Source organism: Balaenoptera borealis (assembly GCF_965194805.1).
Source record: "Balaenoptera borealis genome assembly, chromosome: 15".
Lineage (NCBI taxonomy): Eukaryota > Metazoa > Chordata > Mammalia > Artiodactyla > Balaenopteridae > Balaenoptera > Balaenoptera borealis.
In genome coordinates, this window is record NC_138871.1 from 58147632 (window position 1) to 58167491 (window position 19860).

A 19860-nucleotide genomic window follows, 5' to 3' on the forward strand; every position below is an offset into this window, starting at 1 on the left:
GCACCAGAAGCAGAAGAGGACAATCCAAAGACGAATGGGCTTTTCCGGACAAGGATCAGACTTCTCCCTGGAGGGAGAGCTGACCTCCCACAGCAGAGCAATGGCTACATCAGCTGCTTGCTGCACTTTTACAGATCAAAATCATGAACCAAATACCCTGTAATGAACCACCCCCAGCTGCCACTCTGTGCCCTCCTAAGAGTGATTTTGATTGAAATGAACTTCTTTTAAAAAATAACAATGCCTAGGTCAACTAATCTATGACAAAGGAGGCAAGGATATACAATGGAGAAAAGACAGTCTCTTCAATAAGTGGTGCTGGGAAAACTGGACAGCTACATGTAAAAGAATGAAATTAGAACATTCCCTAACACCATACACAAAAATAAACTCAAAATGCATTCGAGATCTAAATGTAAGGCCAGACACTATAAAACTCTTAGTGGGAAACATAGGAAGAACACTCTTTGACATAAATCACAGCAAGATCTTTTTTGATCCACCTCCTAGAGTAATGGAAATAAAAACAAAAATAAACAAATGGGAACTAATGAAACTTCAAAGCTTTTGCACAGCAAAGGAAACCATAAACAAGACGAAAAGACAACCCTCAGAATGGGAGAAAATATTTGCAAACAAATCAGCGGACAAAAGATTAATCTCCAAAATATATAAACAGCTCATTCAGCTCAATATTAAAAAAACAAACAACCCAATCCAGAAATGCGCAGAAGACCTAAATAGACATTTCTCCAAAGAAGACATACAGATGGCCAAGAAGCACATGAAAAGCTGCTCAACATCATTAATTATTAGGGAAATGCAAATCAAAACTACAATGAGGTATCACCTCACACCAGTTAGAATGGGCATCATCAGAAAATCTACAAACAGTAAATGCTGAAGAGGGTGTGGAGAAAAGGGAACCCTCTTGCACTGTTGGTGGGAATGTAAATTGATACAGCCACTATGGAGAACAGTATGGAGGTTCCTTGAAAAACTAAAAATAGAACTACCATATGACCCAGCAATCCCGCTACAGGGCATATACCCAGAGAAAACCGTAATTCAAAAAGATACATGTACCCCAATGTTCACTGCAGCACCATTTACAATAGTCAGTACATGGAAGCAACCTAAGTGCCCATTGACAGACGAATGGATAAAGAAGATGTGGTACATGTATACAATGGACTATTACTCAGCCATAAAAAGGAATGAAACTGGGTCATTTGTAGAGATGTGGATGGATCTAGACATACAGAGTGAAGTAAGTCAGAAAGAAAAACAAATATCGTATATTAATGCATATATGTGGAACCTAGAAAAATGGTACAGATGAACTGGTTTGCAGGGCAGAAATAGAGACACAGATGTAGAGAACAAACGTATGGACACCAAGGGGGGAAAGTGGCCGAGGGGGGTGGTGGTGGTGTGATGAATTGGGAGATTGGGATTGACATGTATACACTAATATGTATAAAATGGATAACTAATAAGAACCTGCTGTATAAAAAAATAAATAAAATTAAATTTAAAAAAAAGCAATGCCTAATGCAAACATCTTTGTCACTGGTATTGACAGTGTGGCTCTAAAATTTAGGCTTGCTCTGGGTCTGGCATCTTTTGAAATATATAAGAAGAATAATGGAGTGAACATACAGGGTCTCATTTCACTCTGAGCAATATAATTTACTCTGTGGGAATCATGAAAGCAAAATTAGAAAGAGATGAAGGCGTTGGTTAGCCTGCAAGGCCTGCCTATCCTTGTTTGATTGGTTTGCTTTTCATTTTCTGAAGCACAACCTAGGGCCTTATAACCAACTTGCTGCCTCAGTTGAAATATGCTCTTGTCACTGGGAAATGTATTTCCAATTCCCAAACAGAAGTTGCTGGACAGAAGTACAATTACATTCCAAAGCAACATACACATTTGATATGTTGCAAGTCTTTTAGAGACATGTTTTTTACCCCTTGTGTTAAAATAGAATTGAAGGAAAATATGACCAAAGGCTTATATATAGTAATAAGGAAGTATATGGTAAGACTTAGTTCTTCCCACAGAATCTATCTTAGAGAAAATAACTCAGTAATTACTTTCTCTTACAGTAGAGATGTGTTGCTTTGCGGACAATGGAGCACTAAATAGATTCTACAATATACATTTAATGGATATATCAGTAGCTGTCCTGGCCTAGGCAATAAACTCAACAAGTGTCATCAAGTGACATGGGTCCAGATTTTAGTTTACTACTTTTTAAGAAACCTACTTTTAAGTGTGAAGCCTTTTGAGAAACCTGAGAGATACTACTTCAAGGTTTATATTAATAGTCATAAGTCATGTTGATATTACATACTTTTTACATGATGTGATAAGAATGGCACTTTACCTCTGTGGTCTTCTTCCTCAAAATCCATAACCTCAGTCTAAAACATCAGACAATTCCCAACGGAGGGACAGTCTGCAAAGTACCTGAACATTACTCCTCAAAACTGTCCAGGTCATAAAAACAAGAACAATCTGAAAAACTGTCACAGCCAGGAAGAGCCTCAGAGGACATGAGACTAAATGTAATGTGGTATCTTGGCTGGGGTCCTGTGACAGAAAGAGGACATTGGGTAAAAACTAAGGAAAGCTGAATAAAGGATAGACTTTGGTTAATAATAATGCATCAATATTGGTTAATTAATTGTGATAAATATACCATATTAATGTAAGATATTAATGATAGTGGAAACTGGGTATAGAATATGGGAACTCTCTGTACTATCTTTGCAACTTTTCTCTAAAATCTAAATCTATTCTAAAAAGTTTATTAACAGTGAAGCTCTTTATTTTTTCCTGTACTAATATTGTATTAATATTTCAGAATTCATTTTACAGGTGAGAAAATTGAGAGTCATAGAATTTAAGTGATTTTGAGCTACATGACTACACATGTAAATAGAAGAATAAATACCTGAAATCAGGTCTGCTCATTTTCAAGGGCAGCGCTCTTTTTACCAGGTTTAAAGCCTGAGTTTCTTACAAGGGTTTGAACACACATCCTGACTGGCAACTTAACAGCTTATCTCACTAACTCACTTCCTTCAAGTCTTTGCTCAAACCTCACCTCCTCCAGTGAGTCTGTTCTGACCATTGCATTTAATATGACACAGAAATTCTGCTTTCTTTTCCCTTAACACTTCTCATCTTCTAACATACCATATAATTGACTAATTTATTATCATGCTTGTTGCTTATTGTTTATTTTCCCCCATTAAAGTATGTTATAGATCACAGATCTTTATTATATTCACTGAGCACACCAAACAGTGCCGAGCACACAGAAGGTTCTTAATAAATGTCTGCTGAATGACTGAATCAACCAATCTCAGCCCAGTTGGAATTTCTGGGGAAATATCTTCTGTTCTTTGAGTAAGGTCTTTGCATATTCTCAACTCACATGATTCATTCTACAGAGGTGGGAAATTACTTCATTTTGTTCAGCCTCTTCATTTTAATTTACCTGTCATGACCTGTGCTTGTAACCGTCTTTTCTGTATCTTAATTTTTTTGTGCTTTTGACACTTCATTCCTCCAAGTCTTCTTCCTGAACTCATATTGCTAACACTAACTACACAAAAAAGATAACAAGTGTTGGTGAGTGGGTGGAGAAAAGAGAACCCTTGTACACTGTTAGTGGGAAAGTTAATTGATATAGTTATTATGAAAAACAGTATGTAAGTTCCTCAAAAATTTAAAAATGGAACTACCAATATTTCCACTTCTAGGCATATCTCCAAAGGAAATGAAATCACTATCTTGAAGAAATATATGCTGTATCACGTTCATTGCAGCATTATTCATAGTCATGATGTAGAAACAACTTAAGTGTCTGTCAACGGATTAATGGATGAAGAAAATGTTTTATGTATATATAGTGAAATATTATTCAGCCTTAAAAAAGAAGGAAAGCCCGCCATTTGCAACAACACGAATGAATTTGGAGTGCATTATTCTAAGGGAAATAACCCAGAGAGAGACAAATACTGTATCTTCTCACTTGTATGTGAAATCTAAAAAAGTAGAACTCACTGAAGCAGAGTAGAATAGTGGTTGTCAAGGGCTGGGGAATGGGGGAAACAGGGAGATATTGGTCAAAGGCTACAAACTTACAGTTATAAGATTAATAATTCTGGTGATCTACTACTGTACCATATACTTGAAATTTACTAAGAGAGTAGATCTTAAGTGTTCTCACCACACACACACATACAAAGGTAACTATGTGAGGTGATGGATATATTAATTTGCTTGATTGTGGTAATCATTCCACAGTGTATACATATATCAAATTATCAATGGTAGATCTTAAATATATACAATTTTTTATTGGTCAATTATACCTAAATAAAGCTGGAAAATAAAAATAAAGTAAAATAACTATAGTGTCAGTAGTCATTGATATGCAGTTATATCCATTTATTCCTTGTTATTCTGAAATAAATTTCTATAATATCAAACATTCTTATTTTTTCATATAGCCTGTAAATTAGGAAAGCAGATCTCATTTTTTTTCTATGTATTTCCTAACTATTTGTCTGTAAGAACTGATATTATCACAGGATTACTGAGGAAGCCTGAAGGGGTCTCCTGTTTCTTTTCTTTCACTCATATTGCGTTGCCTTTCTCCTGCTGTTGAAATTAAAGAGCATTTCCCAGCAACATGTCAGCCATTGTTATGTCTATTTTCCCCTGATACATGTATATCAGAAAAGCATAAATGAGCATGATCAAATATGTTGTAAAAACTCTGTGTCTAAAGGGATTAACCAGTACTTATATGTGCATTATCTATTGTGTTCATTATTTCTGCAGCTGAAAAGGAGCAGTTTGGGTTTGGTGGCGCCTCGCTTCACCTGATCAGAGAACTTTTATGGAAGCTGTTGCATTTATGTGAAACAATAAAATATTTCAGAAGCTAAATTTGCATGTGAGGTTTGTCTCTTGTACCTCCCCTCTAGTGCAGTAAGCTCAGTATATTATCAAAGCCACTCCGTTAACTGTTTAGAATCTAAAATGAGGCTCTTCTGAGTACAGGACAAGGCTAAAGTTATAAACCCCCCAGACTGACCATTTGTCATCGATACTAAAAATGGAACCTAATGATCTATAAGATCTTTTTCAATTATAATATTCATTTTCCATGCATTCAACAAGTGGTTATTGAGAATTTACTATACAAAAGATTATTAAAAGCACTGAGGGAGCCATGCGGATAAAACAAGAAGAACATTGCCCTCGGGTAGCATACATGCCAAATCGTAACAGATAAAGCAAAATAGAAAGCAATATACTACAAAAAGAACGAAAAAGTATAATATCAGGATATCTCAGCAGGGAGATGAAGAAGGAAGGGACACCTACTGGAGGAGTTCTAGTAAGACTCTGAGATAGATAGCGTGGAATCAGGCAGATTGTGGTATGAAAAGTCAGTGGAGATGCATTTGCATGAAAAAGATACTTGTTAGACATGAATGCTTGGGTGAAAATGAACAGTATACATTTAAAGTAAGGAAACATATGTAGAAGAAGAGAAGAATCGGTAATTGAGCGCTCCATGAAAAATAACAACATTTAAGGGAATGATGAAGAAATTGACAGCAGTAATTAAGCCAAAATAGAAGAAAAACAAGAAAATATTAGTCTCCTGCAAATCAAAGGAGTAAAGAGTCTAAAGAATGAGATCAGCAGTGTTAGATGCTCAAGAGGGTCTATTTAGTGAGTGGTGAAATGAGCCATTGGGTTAATGATTTTTAGTTCACTGGTGATCTTATCAAGGTCGATTTCAAAATGAATAGAAAATCTAAACTGAAATGAGTTAAAGAATAGAAGGAGCTAAAGAAGTGGAAAATAATTAGAGGCTTAGCTTAAATAATGTATCAGTGAAGGAAAAGAATAACAGATGGTGATGTTTTGAGTGCAAGGTAAGGTTGCAGTAAGGTTTTTAAGGATGAAGGCAGTTCGAACAACATACAGACAGAATAGAATCATATTAGAAAAGGGAAGAATGAAAACACAAGATTAAAGGTAACTTTTGAATCAAGGACCTGGGGAAACTGAGAGGGATGATTGAGTACATAGGTGGAGTTAGCGCTTTGAAGAGAAAAAGACACATGACTGACTCTGAAATGAGTACAATTCATGTACTTTTAGGGGAGAGATGGGGCAAGCAAGTTACAGGGTCTCATGCAGATTACATCCATTTTGTCTGTGAAGTAAAAGACAAGCCTCCCCCCCCCCCTTTTTTTAAGAATGAGGTATTTAAAGGAAGAAAGAGGTCTGTAGAAGTATAATAAAGTCTATATCATGTTTAAACTTCTGTAAATCATTTGCAACCAATAGAAGTGATATACTCAGAACTGTTCTTTTGGAAGAGTATCTCTCAGTGTGATGTATTGTGAATTGAGAAGTTAAAATGAAGGGTAGTAGACAAGCTAGAAAACTACTGAAATCGTCCACGCAAAAAGCAATGAGTGTTTTATTTGGAAGTATTAGTAGTGAGAGTAAGAAGGAACAAAAGTAAAACATGCAGCATTTGGCAATTATTTTCTTATGCAAATTTTTACACCTAATATTTCATTTATTTTTATTATCAATCTGAATTGATAGAATACGTTTTGTATAACCCATCCTACAAATTAAAAAAATAAGAGAAATTAAATAACTTTCTAAGAAAACACAAAATTGATTATAAACCAGAGTTAGAACAAAGTTGCCCTTACTTTCTGTCCATACATTTTATCATTAAACTACATTAAAGTCACTACCTCCAGTCCAGAATTCTAGTGTGACACTTTTTTCACTCTTTTTTTCTATATTCAACCACCAAAACCTGTAGGTCCTCTTTTCTTCACATGACCCCAATTATCCTTTCCACCTCTGCCCCACACTCTTGCTTTATTTAGTTTAGATCCTCATCATGTCCTGCCAGGACACTAAAAAGAGGCATCAAATGATTTCCTGCCCTTCCATTGCATCCTTTGCCATGAAAAATCTTGTCATGACACTCCCCTGTTTGTAGAAGATAAATTAAAATTTGAGTTTTTGCATGAATCTGAATGCATATTCCTAGATGATAACTTGTTTTCTGACTTAGAATATCATTTCCCATAAGACTGTGTTCAGGGGCTATTGACCCATTCCCGTATCCACATTTATATTACTTTTCTCTGCCTTATATAGCAAAGTCTATAATTTAAGCAGAGACTTAAGCAAAAGATCCAATGCTTTTGATTAATTTGGACTTTTGTTCATAAATAAGTTTGAAAAATCTCGATCGGTTCAGGCTAGATTTCCTTTTAAAATTATGGAAATTTTTATTATTTTTGTTTTCTTTTTTCTTATAATTGGTCTTCACGACCTCTACAGTACCTAGATAGAAGATGCATAAAGTCATCAATGATAAAACTTTAATATATTTTTAGTTAGCAGTAAATTCCTCAGCCAGTCAACTGAATAATATAAAGATTTTAATAAGCACATCAATCAAACTGCTAGAAAGGCTCACACTAAACTTGTGCTTATCCTAGAGTGCAAAGGCTTGATATTCTAATTCCAAAAGTCTAAATGACCTTAGAATGATAAGCTAATGAATATAGCTCAGTTTGTTCCTTCTATTAACAATAATATTTATTAATTTCTTTGTTATGTATATGGAGAAGGGATACTTAGAAGATGATTTATTTTTTAATGAAGTGTTTCTCTTCAGTAAAAACGTTTCTAACTTGTACCTTCTAAAGTATCACCTGATGCAATTTTACCTGATGTAGATCTGAGATATGTCCATTATCAACTAAATGAAAAATACTTTATGGTCCTTACCACAAAGCAGTAATGTGATTCAAATAAAGTAATCTGGATAGTCCTTGCAGTATTTGTGAAAACTTTCCCCTTTATGACCTTTGCTAGCATATTTGAGTAACAAAATTGAAACAGATTAAAAATAATAATTTTTCCAATTGGTAGAGTTTCTAAATTACTCAGTGGAAGCAAAATCAGCATTTTCATGGGACATCAATTTTCATTGCTTCATTCCCTCTTAATTGATGAAAATTCCTGAGATGACACAGAGAACCCTCTTTGTATTCCAGCCATAGGTGTTTCTATTAAATTAGTCTTACCTATGCTCCCTCAAAGAACAATTAATGCATTAGATCATAGCTAAAGTCTCTCAAGAAAACCAGTGCTACAAATAGAAAAATTGAAAAATCTTATTCACCATTTCTTTGATCATAGTCTTTAAATTGAAACCAGAAGTCGCCTATGCTTCTGTCAAATCAGTTGGAACTGTTTGAAAGCTCAAATTGAAGTTCATATACTCAACAAATCAAAGGCTAAATGAGCTGTCTGAAAGTCTAACAGTGTGATGAAGAGCCGTGTAATTTTTCATGTAAGTTGGTCAAGTTACCTCTGCATGATATGCTGCAACTGCTATAGTGCTTTATATTATCATCCCACTCTTACCTGATGACTACAAAATGTTTCATGGAACCCTTAGCAGTAGTAGAACTTAGCAAAAAAGCAAAGCTCTAGTGTGCATAAATATATATGCTTATAAATATATCATAATATTTTCACATAGTTAGAAAACGCTAATTATGCTTCTCTCTATTAAAAATTTTGAGGAATTAAATGTTCTTCGTGTGATAGTCCTATGATGTTTGGTTTGTGTTGTTATTTTGCTTTATCCCAAAGTATTTCATGTGGCTCTTAAGAGTCATTCAGTGCTCCTAACCGTCCAGTAATCTTGCATGAGTTCAAATCTTATATATTTCCCTAACTATCTTGATTTGGAGGTATTAATGTGTAGGACTAAGTAGGGTATTGTTATATGTATTTTCCAAACAGAAATTTGGGACATATCCTATAACAACTCATTTTAGGAAGAACAGTATGTAGATAAGCAAGGAGAGCGCTCAAGGTCTTATTGTCTTAATTACTCAGGGTCCACCAGAGTCTCCCGAGTTTGTCAATGTAAGTCTTTGGGGCCACGTAACAAACTAGGCACAGTAGTCCTGATGTAATCTGACCAGAGAGGAATAAATGAAATTATCTCTTTGGTCTAATACTTGCGATGAAGTCTAAGATTTATGATTGTATTATCTTTATTAGCAGCTGAATAGAAAACTTCAAGTTATCCCTTTCCATGTGTAGAAAAATGGCTCTTTGTATCTAAATGTATGAATTTGCATTTGTCTCTACTTAATTTCCTATTCATAAATTTTATAAACATTAGCGTGGCATAGGTGTAACATGAGCTATTAAGACAGAGCTGGGATAAAATTTTTCTTCTGCCACTGGTTATGCCATTTAACTTTTATATGCCTTTTAAAAAATCAAGAATAATAATGTCTATTTTGGGTAGTTATTACCAAATGAGATGCAGTGTATAAAGTGGCCTAGTCAGCACATAGTAGTTACTCCAAAATGTAGTAATTAGAATTATGATTACTATTTCTGCTCAATATTTTTAGAAACTTGATTCTGTCATCTTGTATATTAGATAGCCCAAAAAAGTCATAACTGTGCTTTACTTTTATCTATATTCAATCATTGATACAAATGTTAGGGAAAAACAAAGACAAGGTCGAGAACATGATGCAACAAAGACTTCATTCTAGGTTGAAATCTATTCATTAATGAATAATTGGCACATAAATATTCAACCAGCTATGGAGCAGTAAAATGTGGTAATTATTTAACCCCATAGATAATTGCAGGGTATCAAGAGGCATTTTCTTGTACACCCTGCTTAAATGCACACAAACATGCACGCACAAATACACACGCGCAACAAACATGGGCATACCCATACCAACGTTAAGATAAAATATCAAGCCGTTCTAGCAAGTCTTGTAAGGTGAGCCTATGATAACTCTTGGTAATTGCCAATTTTGCCACTACTTACTCATAAAATTTGTTTAGCTAGTTCTTCAATATATTTCTTCATTTCTGTCATCTACTATTTTTATCTTCTTGAAAATTAAAAGAACCTTTTCTCATCTGATTTCTGTTATGAGGCCTTGAGTTCATTTGTGATCACATCTTCTATGTCTACTCTCTAGCAGGATTTCAATTCACTAAGGCCTAAAGATTTAAGTTAACTCAAGGGAGCTTATCAATCTCTCTCATTCTCTCTCCAAGCTATACTTATGCTGCCTCCACACCATCAGTTACATTATATCTATTTTCATTATTACTATTATTTTACTCATCTTTCAACTTGAAGTTTGTCTTAATAATTTTATGACAGAGCTTTCTTACAATTCTGCACTACTTGAGGATTGTTTGTTCATACCACTCCTACAGCACTAATAATACAATTTATAATGTTGTACATTAACTTTTCTCATCTTATATTTACTTTTTGTAGACCCTATTGTGCCTTGAGCACAAACTGTGAGAAGTAAAAATTTTTAAGCACAGTGTGTAGTGATAGATAGTCCTTCAATGATCATTGAAGAGCATCACCGAACCTCTGTTTCTTTATCTATAAAAAGTTGAAGTTGGACTACATGCTCTTTAAATATCTCTCCAAACTCAAAATGCTTAGACTAGTGTAATAGCCTACAAGCTCCCCAAAGCAGGAGGCATATGTGTCCTGTTCATTCTTAGCTCCCTGGGCACTTAATATAGTAAATAGCATATATTCATTCATTCATTCAACAAAATTTCATTGTGTATAAGCTACTCTTCAAGGTACTTGGCCTACAGAAATAAACAAATCCCTTCCCTGATGGATTTTCTAGTAAGAGGAGAAATAATGACCAGTATTTTAGAAGTTTATTAGTGATGAATACAACAGGAATAGTGATCAGAAGTGCCAGGGTTGGGTTTGCATTTTTCAATAGAGTGGTCAGTGTAGGCCTCTCTGTGAAGGTTACATTTGAGCAAAGATTAGAAGGATGTGGGGGTGAACCATACAGACATATAGAGAAAGGGTTTTCCTGGAAGCAGGAAGAGCCAGTGATACTTCCAATGTTGTGACTGTCCAATTGACCAGGAAGGAACCAGAGAGACTAGAACTGAAGAGGTCAGAGAAGTAGCAGGAGCCAGTGATGGGCCTTGTGCTTCACTGTGAAGACGGTGACCTGACTTTCATAAGATGGGGAACCCTTGGACAGTTCTGAACCCAGAGGTGGCATGATCTGATTTATATTTAAAAGGTAACGCTGGCTGCTAGGTTGAGATTAGACTGTAGAAGGAACAAGGAATAGGAGCAGGAATACAATCTAGAAATGATGATGGTTTTGACAAGCAGTGGAGGTGGTGGGAAGTGATAGGGTTTTGAGCATATTTTGAAAGTAGAGACAACAGGAGTTTTTGAAAGAAACAAAAATCAAGAATAACTCCAAAGTTTGGGGCCTGTCCAATTGGAAGGATGGGGTTACCACTAACTGAGCTATAGTGGAGCAAGTTTGTGCGGGAGGACCAGGAATTTAGTTGGATATATTTGGTTTGAGATGTCTATTTGGCATCAATAATTGCTCAGTAAATGTGTGTTGACTGATTACATTTAACATGTGTAACATATTTTCTTTTGTATATATCACATGTAATCAGAAAAATTAAAATTGTAAGAGCTGGCTTTCAAAACCTTTCTTCATTATAAAAAAATTTTCCCCACTGTATTAATATTGCCTATCTTAGTGCAATGGAGGGGAAAAAAGAAATTCTAAGGATTTAGAGGAGTAGATAATTTGGTATGTAGTGATTGATTAAACATGCGATTGCCACAATATGCAAAAGTAGGGCAAATTTCCATTATATTTTTAAATAGTATAGACCAACGTCCATTTGAGAAAAATCTCCATTAGAATGCACAGTCTGCATGTATTTTTTTGTTTAGAATTGCAGTGGGTGAAAAGGGTGCTCTTAGTGAAAAATTGTGAGAACGTCTGCAGATATTTGAAAACATTTTAATTCACATAATTGCAAAAAGTGCAAAAGCTGTTAGTAAAAAACATTATTTTTCATTATTTTAATTGATTAAACAATTTCCAGTAAACAGATGTTTCCCTAGACCTAAATCTTCAATCATTGGCTGATTAGGATCACACCCTGTCTTTATGGCTTAAATTGTCTCAGTATTGGTAATGGCAGCTTACATGTTTGTGTGAGTAGCACAAATATATACATATATATATACACAATGTATATTTATATGTGTGTGTGTGCTTAATGCATTACAAAAGCTTATTTTTTTAACATTTAGGCTTTATGCTTTATTCATTTTTGCATATGTGCCAAAATATCCTTGCGATGAAACATAAAAAACATGATAGGGGAAGTTCAGCAATTAACTTCCAGAAAGTGGAGGGAAAATAAGAATTATAAACTAAAGAATACTTTCATAGTATAGCTCAATAGAAATTACCCCAAATTTAATTATTCCAAAATTATAGGAAAAAAAGTTTACCAGTTTTATTACTTAGTAGGTTTTGAAAGTCAACATTTTTGTGTATGATTTTGTTTTTGCAAGGTTTTCTTAGGGTATTCTGAGCATTTATCTAGCAGAGTGTATAGGTAGAGATACTGGATCAGGACAATACAAGCTCTCTAACTACTACACAGGGACATCCCCATTTCCAAGGCCTAAATAACGTACCCTCAGCCCAGTGCTCTCTGCCCTAATTTGAACCAGTAAACAATCTTCAAGCTTTGAATTCAGCTTCTTAGAAATCATGATTGCAGGAAAGCCATGAGTCGCATAAGAGAGTGAAATATGAGAAGGAAGAAATGGAGTGACATCAGCAAGATGGTGAGATAGAAGTTTCTAGTGCTTGTGCCCTCACAGAAACATCAATTTGAATGACCATCCACACATGAGAATACCTTCACAAGAGGTAAAGATTCCAGGTGAAAGATGATACATCTGGGTGGAGCACAGAAATAAGAACAATGCATTGATGACTATAGACAGGAAGTTTTATATTACCCACCTCATCCCTCCCTCAAGCCTAAGCAGCCCAGCTCCTCAGAGAGAGACACTTCCCAGTGGGGGAAGGAGAGTGAACTGATCACCTGACCTCACTATGAACCTCAGTACCACGCCAGCCACTGTGGCCTCAGGCACCTATGAACTCAGGCTCCTGACCGACCCCACACTCCAAACTGGCAGTTGTGACCCCAGCCTACAGGCCAGCACCTGCAAACGCAGACTCTGGGTACACCCCAGCACAAAACTGGTCCTCTTTTCCCCAGGATCCAAGCTGGCACCTGTGAATCCAGGTACCGCACTGGTGCCCATGAACCCGGGCTCCAGGCCCAAACCTGTGGCACCAGGCCAGCACTCACAGATTCAGACTCCAGGCCAGCAGCCTCGGTCCCAGGCTCCAAGCCCATGCCAGTTGCCAGACTGGCTCATGGCTCCAGGCTCCAGGCCCACGCCAGTGCCAGACCAGTCCCTGTAGCACCAGGCTTCGGTAGACCCAAGGTCCAGCCTGTCCCAGTAAACCTAAAGTTAGCAGAAGGAAGTAAATAATAAAGATTAGAGCAGAAATAAATAAAATAGAGACTAGAAAAACAATAGAAAAGATCATTAAAACTAAGAATTGGCTTTTTGAAAAGATCAAGTTGACAAACCTTTAGCTTGACTAAGAAAAAAGAGAGAAGACTCAAAATAAATGAAATCAGAAATGAAAAGGAGATATCACAATTGATGCCACAGAAATACAAAGGATCATAAGAGACTAATATGCACATTTATATGCCAACAAATTGAATAATCAGGAAGAAATGGGTAAGTTTCTAGAACCACACAAGCTACCAAGATTTAATTATGAAGAATTAGAAAATCTGAACAGACCAATATCAAGTAAAGAGATTGAATCAGTAACCAAAAACCTCAACAGTAGCCAACAGGTACATAAATAGATGCTCAACATCTACTTGAGCATTAGAAAAATGCAAATCAAAACCACAATGAGATATCACTTCATGTCTGTTAGAATGGCCATCATCAAAAATGTAAGAGATAACATACGCTAGTGTGGATGTAAGAGACCCCTTATGCACCGTTGGTGGGATTGTAAATTGGTGCAGCCACCATGGAAAAGAGAATGGAGGACCCTCAAAAAGTTAAACATAGAACTACCATATGATCAAGCAATTTCATTTCTGGGAATATATCCAAATAAAATAAAAACACTAACTCGATAAGCTATCTGCACCCCCATGTTCATAGCACCATTATTTACAATAGCCAAGGTATAGTAACAACCTGAGTGTCCACTGACAGATTAACAGATAAAGAAGTTGTGCCATATATACATATATACACACACACACAAACACACACAATGGAATATTATTCAGCCATAAAAAATGAGGAAATCTTGCCATTTGTGACAAAATGGATGGGCCTTTAGGCATTATGCTAAGTGAAATAAATCATACAAAGAAAGACAAATACCATATGATCTCATTTATATGTGGAATCTAAATAAAAAACAAAGACACCCCAAACTCATAGAAAAAGAGATTAGATTTGTGGTTACTAGCGGCAGGAGTTGGGGAGAGGGAGAATTTGATGAAGGTAGTCAAGAGGTACGAACTTCCAGTTATAAGATGCATAAGTCCTAGGGATGTGATGTACAACATGATGGCTATAGGTACCACTGCTGTATGATATATAGGAAAGCTGTTCAGAGAGTAAATCCTAAGAGTTGTCATCACAAGTAGAGAAGTTGTTTTTCTTTTTTTTTCTGTTTATTTTTATTGTAGTGTATGGTAAGATGGATGTTAACTAAACTATTGTGGCAATCATTTCACAATATATGTAAGTCAAACCTTTATGCTGTGCACGTGAAACTCATACAGTGCTTTATGTCAATTATATCTCAATAAAACTGGAAAAAATAAATAATAAAAATATAACAATTTTAAAAAACAAAACAAAAAACTCCCAACAAATAAAAGCCTAAGACCAGATGGCTTCACTGGTGAATTCTACCAAACATTGAAAGAAGAATTAATATCAGTCCTTCTCAAACTCTTCCAAAAATAGAAGAGGAGGAAACACTTCCAAATACATTTTAACGAGGGCAGCATTATCCTGATACCAAAGCCAGACAAGGACATTACAAAAAAGAAAACTATAGGGCAATATCCCTGATGAACATAGATGTAAAAATGTACAACAAAATACTAGCAAACTGAATTCAACAGCACATTAAAAGGGTAATATCCCTGTGATACAAGGAAGATTCAACACACACAAATCAATATATCTGGTATACCAGATTAAGAGTTAAAGATAAAAATCATATGATCATCTGTCATCTCAATAGATACAGAAAAAGCATTTGGCAAATGCAACATCATGATGAAAATTCTCAACAAATTAGGTTTAGAAGGGATGTACCTCAACATATAACAAAGGTCATATATGACAAGCCCACAGCTAACATCATACTCAGTGGTGAAAAGCTAAAAGCTTTTTCTCTAATTTCAGGAACAGGACAAGAATGCTTACTCTTATCAGTGAAAGATCTATACAGTGAAATCCATAAAACATTAACGTGAGAAATTGAAATTAGAATTATACCACTTGTTCATGGATTGGAAGAATTAATATTGTTAAAATGTCCATACTGCCCAAAGCAATCTACAGATTCAGCTCAATCCATATCAAACTCCCAATGGTTACTTCACAGAAATAGAAAAAAAAATCCTAAAATTCATATGGAATACAAAAGATTTGAATAGCCAAAATAATCTTGAGCAAAAAGAACACGGTTGGAGGCATCATACTATCTGATTTTAAATATGCTACAAAACTGTAGTAATCAGAACATCATGATACCAGTATACAAACAGATATATAGACCAATAGAAAAGAATAGAGAGCCCAGAAGTAAATACATACATTTATGGTCAATATATTTTTAACAAAATTGTCAAGAACACACAATGGGAAAGGCCAGTCTTTTTAATAAATGGTGTTGGGAAAATTAGTTTTCCTTATGCAGAATAATGAAATTGGACCCTTATCTCACCACATATGCAAAAATCAACTCAAAATGGATTAAAGATTTAAATGTAAGACCTAAAACCATAAAACTATTAGAAGAAAACAGAGGGAAAGCTTCATGACATTGGTCTTGGCAATTAGTTTTTTGGATATGACCCTCCAAAGCATAGGCAATAAAAGCAAAAACAGACAAATGGGATTGTATCAAACTAAAAAAAATTCTGCATAGCAAAGAAACCAGTGAACAGAGTGAAGAGACAACCTACAAAATGGGAGAAAATATTTGCAAACTGTATATCTGATAAGGCTTTAATATCCAAAACATAAAAGGAACTCAAACAACTCAATAGCAAGAAAACAAATAACCTGATTTAAGAAATGGGCAAAGGACCTGCATAGACATCTCCTAAAAGAAGACATCTCTTAAAAGAAGACATACAAATGACCATAAGATATATGAAAATATGCTCAACATCACTAATCATAGGGAGAAGCAAATGAAAACCACAATGAACTATGACATCACACCTGTTAGGATGACTATTATCAAAAGAGAAGCAGTAACAATTTTTGGCAAGGATGTAGGGAAAAGGGAACGCTTGTTCACTGTTGGTGGGAATGTAAACTGGTGTAGTCACTATGGAAAAAAGTATGGAGGTTCCACACAAAAAAATTAAAAATAGAACTGCCACATGATCCAGCAATCCCAACTTCTGGGTGTATACCCAAAGGAAATGAAATCAGGATCTGAAAGAGATATCTGCACTCAGCGTTATTCACAATGCCAAGGTCTGGAACCAACCCAAGTGTCTGTCGATGGATGAATAGATAAAGAAGATGAGAAGACATTATATATATATGTGTGTGTGTATATATATATATATATTCTAATATATATTAGAATATTTTAAAATAGAATATATATTATACATATAAAATTCTATTCTATATATATAGAGAGAATGGAATATGTTTCTGCCATGAGAAAGAAGAAAATCCTGTCATTTGCAACAATGAATGAATCTGGAGGACATTATGTTAATGAAATAAGCCAGACAGGGAAAGACAGACATTGTATGATTTCACTTATATGTGGAATCTAAAACAAAAAAATAGAACTTTTAGAAGCAGAGAGCAAGAGCTGGTAGGGTGGGGGATATGCTGATCAAAGGGTACAAAGTTATAGTTACTTAGGATAAATAAGTCTAGTGTTCTAATGTATAGGCCTGATGACTATAGTTAATAGTACTATATTGAATACTGTAAGTATGCTAAGAGATTAGATTTAAGATGTACTCATTATGGAAAAAATGGTAACTAGGTAAGATGACATGTTAATTAGTGTGACTGTAGTAATCATGTCAGTATTTACATGTATATCAAATTATCATATTGTATGCCTTAAATATGTACTATTTTTAATAAAAATTTATAAATTATAAAAAGAGTGAAATATGTCAGGTAGAATTAACATCTGCCATCATTGTGTTTTTACATACTGCCTTGTACACCCATCTCCTTTAAAAATGAGAGCCTGATCAATTTGCGGTCTGCTTCACAAAGGTAATTTTCTGCAACTGCAGACCTGGGACCAGGCTCTGAACCAAAGCTACTATCCAAGAAATTAGCATAGCTCAAAAGTCAAGTAGCTTGTTTATTTTTTTCTATGACATAATTTGCTGGTTTTTTCCTGCTATTTTCTTCTTACTCAGCGTCTGTTTTCAGCAATATAATCGTAAATTAGAAGTCAGTGCTTATTTAAGATCAATCAGAATGGGAAGTATTACTGAAATTAAAATATAAGTCAACGAGAAAATAATTTGGCATGTACACTTTAAAATTTTTGCTGAGTTTTGAAGACATACAGTGTTAATAGGAGGCAAAATACCCTTGTGTTAACTGTGCAGCCAACTGTTAAATGAGAAAAGTGTCTTATTTTTAATTTTGAAGATTAACTATTTTTGAACACTAGTGATCTTCCTTTTAAAGCAGTCTAATTAAATTCTTCGTTTAAGCCATCTAGGCTAGAAAGATCGTTATATCAAGAAAAATATTTAAACTTGTTTTTATCTGCAAATCAAGGGCCCTTTTTACTGTGATATTTAATTAACTTAACAATTTTTGATCGTTTTAATATGAAAGTTTCTGTCCATTATAAAAGGCACAAATAAATAATAGGCACAATAAATAAAAGGTACAAATAAAAAGAGGCATAGGCCCTTGATGTTTGTGAAGTAAAGGTATTTTTTTGCACCGCTCCAGGTATGTGTAGATTCTCCCTGCACCATGGTGTCCACTCCAACCTGGCAGCCATTCACAAATCCCTATGAAATATCTCACGTAAGTCAACATCTCGTTTATTTGGCTCTCTTTCCCTGGATTCCAGATCAAAATACACCTGTCCTCTATAACTGTAAATCCATTCAGTATACTGAAGCATTTTAATAGCATAGTGAGTATTCCTTAAGCAACACATATTTTTTCTTAGCAGCAGCATTACTTGGGAGTCTGTTAGAAATGCACAACCTCAATTTTTACCCCAGAACTTTGAATCAGAATCTGCCATTTTATAATGATCCCCCCCTAGTGATTTCTGAACACATTAAACTTTCACAAGTATTACTTTAGAGAGAAACCCTTAGTCCTGAAATTGTACTTTCAAATATTTTATCTACCTTTTCTAATTTTTGGCATTAAATTGTTTACTTTTTATTACCCCTTTAATATATGAAGGCTCTGTAATGATGTGCAATTTTTTAAATTCTAGGTATTGGCAATTTGTGTTTTCTTGCCAATTATTTCTTTGTTCTACAGACTTCTAAATTAATATTGCTCTGATGAGATAATATACTTTGTATTATTTTGATACTTTGATGTTTACTGAGTTTTTATGACCCAGAATTTTGTCCACCTTGGTGAATGTTTCATATGCACTTGAAAATAATGTATATTCTATAATCGTTAGATGTAGTAGTCCATCAAAGTCAAATAAGCCAATTTCTTAATAGTGTTATCAAGCATTCTATATCTTTACCGACTTTTATGATTCCTATCAGTTATTGATAGGGTAGTATTAAAATTTCTAAAGTTCCGTGTAGATTTGTCTATGTTTTCTTTAAATCTGTCAGTTTTGTTTTTATATTTTGAAGTTATGTTATTATGTACATACAGATATATCTTTGGAAATAATTTTGGGGATGAAGTACAGCACAGTTTGTCTGATGTTAACATACCCACCTCTTCTTTCTTATGCTTAGGGTCCTCAAGGTATACATTTCCCCATCATTTTATTTTAAAGCAGTCTGTTTTATATCATATTCCTTTGAGACATCATATAGACAGGTCTTGCTTTTTTTTATTTAGTCTTATAATCAAGACCTTTTAATTGAAGTGTTTATTCCTTTTCCATTTATTGTAAGTTTGATATTTGTTCCAAAATTGATATATTTATTCCTCAGTTTTCTGTCTTTTTTTTGATAGATAATATTTTTTCTAGTATTTGATTTGTATTTCCTCTGTTGAGTTTTGAGATATACCTCTTTGTATTTTATTTGATTACAATATGTATCTTTAACTTATCACAATCTACAGTCAAACAATACATGAAATTTACAAGAGTGTAATTCTATTTAACGCTCTCCTGCCCTATGTGCTCTTGTTACATATCTTCTGAGTATTCTACAAATGCTGCCACATATAGTATTTTTTTTGCCTTAAACAATTACCTTCTATTAGAAAAATTTAAAGATATATTTTAAAGTTTCATCATATATAAATATGCGTGTGTGTTTATGTATAATTTGGTGTCATTTTCCCTTTGACCTAGTATCCTTTGAGACAT

At 34.6% G+C, this 19860-nt stretch overlaps 1 long non-coding RNA gene across 15 annotated transcripts in view; it reads left to right on the forward strand.

Annotated features, from left to right (window-relative positions):
- Positions 1 to 19860, forward strand: part of LOC309612491 — a 637465-nt gene that overhangs the window by 606014 nt on the left and 11591 nt on the right. The window contains exon 8 of one of the 15 annotated variants that reach the window (XR_014235207.1): positions 4862 to 10477. The exons of the other annotated variants lie outside the window; for them this stretch is intronic. This is a non-coding gene — a long non-coding RNA (uncharacterized lncRNA). Of the gene's footprint in view, positions 1 to 4861; positions 10478 to 19860 lie in introns of those variants that run through there. 15 annotated transcript variants of the gene reach the window in all.